At 40.5% G+C, this 3,534-nt stretch overlaps 1 non-coding gene across 1 annotated transcript; it reads left to right on the top strand.

The window, feature by feature from the left end:
• The first annotated feature begins 2,324 nt into the window (after positions 1-2,324).
• Positions 2,325-2,431, top strand: LOC133294139 (small nucleolar RNA R71). Its single transcript, XR_009749152.1, has one exon. It is a non-coding gene; the product is annotated as a small nucleolar RNA R71 (small nucleolar RNA).
• The last annotated feature ends 1,103 nt before the right edge of the window (positions 2,432-3,534 follow it).

The following is a 3,534-nucleotide window of genomic DNA, read 5'->3' on the forward strand; positions in this document are numbered from 1 at the left end:
TGGGAAGTGGTCCTTCCGAGTGGCGGCATTAAGTCTTCTATAGTCAACGCACATCCTCCACCCGGTGGCTGTCCTTGTTGGAATCAACTCGTTGTTCTCATTTCTTACCACGGTGACTCCACCTTTCTTGGGTACCGTTTGTACAGGACTTACCCATGCACTGTCAGATATAGGGTAGATCATCCATGCATCTAACAGTTTAACTACCTTTTTCCTTACCACCTCTTTCATGGTTGGATTGAGTCTCCTTTGCGGCTACCTCACAGGTTTAATATCATCCTCCATTAGAATTTTATGAGTACAAAAGGAAGGGGTTATACCTTTTAAGTCGGAGAAGGACCATCCCATGGCAGCTTTGTGTTTCTTCAGCACCTTGAGAAGTTTTTCTTCTTGACCGGTTGACAGCTCAACATTGATGATGACTGGATATGTGTTGTTGTCACCAAGGAAGGCATACTTCAAATTTGGAGGTAACTCCTTAAGCTCCACCTTCGGTGCTCCAAGAGGGATGTCATCTTTCTTTCTTTCTAGTTCTTCCACCACTGGTTCTTTATCAGCTATTTCAACTTCTTCGTTGATTTGTTCTAACTCGAGTGGGGAACTCTCCTCTTTCATAGTATCATCAATTGCTTCTTGTATTATGTCAATCGTAAAACAGTCTCCTCCGTCTGATGGATGTTTCATTGATTCGAAGACATCGATGGTGATTGTTTCTTCGTTCATCCTCAGCATCAGTTTTCCTTGCTCCACATTGATCATTACTCTTACGGTGGCTAAGAATGGCCTTCCAAGCAGTAGGGGAATCTCGGCATCTTCTTCCATATTCAGAATTACAAAATCTGCAGGGAAGATAAATTTGTCAATTTTAACTAAAACATCCTCAATTACCTCATCTGGTCGTCTGATCGATCTGTCAGCTAACTGGAGAGAAACCGTAGTCGGCTTTAGCTCTTTGATTCCCAGAGCTCTGCACATGGAAAGTGGCATCAGGTTTATACTTGCTCCCAGATTGCATAGTGTTTTTCCTACTTCAATATTTCCTATGGCTATAGGAATACTGAAGCTGCCTGGATCTTTCAGCTTGGGAGGGAGTTTCTTCTGGATGATTGCACTGCATTCCTCAGTCAGGGCCACTGTTTCGCACTCCTTCAGCTTGCATTTCTTTGACAGTAAATCTTTCATGAATTTCGTATAGTTCGGCATGCTTTCCAAGGCTTCTGCGAATGGAATGTTCACTTGTAATTTCTTGAATATGTCCAGAAATTTGGTGTATTGTTGTTTCTGGATTTCTTGTTTTAACCGCTGAGGGTATGGAACTCGTGCATAGGGAGATGGGTCTGCCGGCTTTGGTTGCCTGTCCAGAGCTTTCTTTTTCTCCCATTTGAGCAGCTTCTTTTCTGGACTGCTCTTTTCAGTTTCTCCTGCATCTTCTTCTTTTTCTTTTTCGGCTTCAAGTTCAGCTTCTTTTCTCTTTTCAACTTGCGGCTTTATCACAGGTTGGATCACGATCCCGCTTCTGGTAACAGTTGAATTACATTGTGCATTTGGGTTTGTATCTGTGTTACTTGGGAAGTTGCCATGGGTTCTTTCAGAAAATTATCTTGACAGCTGACCGATTTGAGTCTCCAAGTTTCGGATCGAAGCTTCCTGATTCCGGAATGATGCTCGTGTTTCCTCTCTGAAGGAGTTTGAATTCTAAATGTAGTCTGAGGTAGTCTTGGACAGCTGCGCAAAAGCTTTTTCCCATTCTGAAGTGGCGCCTTGAGGTGGAGGTTGTTGTTGCAATGGCAACAGAGGGTTCAGTTGATGGTTAGACTTATAACTAAACCCAGGGTGTTGGTTAGGATTTTTCCACCCTTGATTACCATATTGATTTCTTCCTGGATTGTTCTGGTTCTTTTGATCGTACCAGATTCCATTGGCCTCTGCTGGTGGCTTTTCAGTTGTTCTCATGTAGTCACAATCTTCAGTCGCATGAGCTTCTGCACAAATACCACATTTAATTTGAGAATTACTAACAGAAGAAACTTGAGAAAGATTAAATTTTAGTAAGGGCATCTAATTGTTCTTGTTGTTTCTTGTGCATTTATAGCATTTGTTCATTTTGGGCTAAGATTGCATCATAGCTGTCGAGCTTCATAATTCCTGCTCTCCTTTATGCAACTAGGGCATTGTCAAATTATTGAGAAGCTAAGGATTCCAACAATTCTAGCGCTTCCTCTGGAGTTTTTGTTTTCAAGGAGCCCCCTGCAGCAGCATTTACCAGTGTTCTTGTGTTGGGTGTCATTCCTTGGAAAAAGACTCTTGCTTTCTCCCATGCTTCAATTCCATTTTGAGGACACTTCCTTAGTAATCCTTTAAATCGCTCCTAAGCCTCATACAGAGATTCACTTTCTTTTTGTTCAAAAGAGGTGATTTCTGATTTGAGTTTTGCCATCTTTGAAGCCGAGAAAAATCTGGCCAAGAATTTTCTTGCTAAGTCATCCCAACTGGTTATGCTTCCTTCTGGTTGAGACTGCAGCCAAGCTCTTGTATATCCTTTAGTGAGCATGGAAATAGTTTGAGCAAGATAGCGTCACTAGAAACTCCATTCACTTTTAATGTAACACAGTAAAGTAGGAAATCATCAAGATGACTATAGGGGTTCTCTGTGCTTCCTCTAGCGAACTGATCTTTTTGAATCAGTTGCAGCAGCGCCGGCTTCAGCTCGAAGTTGTTAGCTTCTATGGTCGGTCTAACAATGCTCGTCGTCTGTGGAACTCGGGCTGGAATCATATAATCCCCCAATGTCCTTGAAGCGAGTTGATTGTTTTCTGCCATCGATTCCTCCTTTGGTTTCGTCGAACTTGATGCTTCTTTCTCTTCTTTTGCTTTTCTTTCTTTTGCGTTTTTCCTGAGTTTCCTTTCTGTCTTTTCTATCTCGGGGTCAAACTGCAAGATTTGCGGGTTAAGAGTACCTCTCATAAACTAAGATTGAAAAGATGTGCAGAAAAAAATAGAAAATGCAAAACAGAAAATCGAAAAATAAACAAAGAATGCAGAAAATTAAAATATGCAGAAAATTGATGCAGAATTTTTAATGCAGAAAAATGTTTTTGAAGAATGTTCAAGGTGCAGAAAAATAAAACGTCCAATCTAAAAGGTAATTAGTTACTTCTAATGTTGAAGGATCCAATCCCCGGCAACGGCACCAAAAACTTGTTGCGACTCGGCAAGTGCACCGGTCGTTAAGTAATAAAAGTGTACCGGAGTACGAGATTGTTCCCATGAGGATCGGATTTTCAACCACTAATTCGCTAATCGCGTTTTAGTTGGACAATCAAAAGTTGGATTTGAGAGAATTGTAATTGAAGAACTTAAAAATTAAAGACAAGTAATGAGATACAATTAAAGAAATTTCAAAATTAAAAAGACAATTGAAAAGATGATGATTGATTAAAGAATTAAAACAAGCGTAGTTAGGGTTTCGACTTCCCCCAATATCCTCGTTATGTTATGAATTAAAGAGTCAAGAACCTTTTCTTAATATATTGC

The sequence above is a fragment of the Gastrolobium bilobum genome, unplaced genomic scaffold (genome assembly GCF_033153095.1).
Source record: "Gastrolobium bilobum isolate Gb01-03AN ecotype WA unplaced genomic scaffold, APGP_CSIRO_Gbil_v1 utg11591, whole genome shotgun sequence".
Classification (NCBI taxonomy): Eukaryota; Viridiplantae; Streptophyta; class Magnoliopsida; order Fabales; family Fabaceae; genus Gastrolobium; species Gastrolobium bilobum.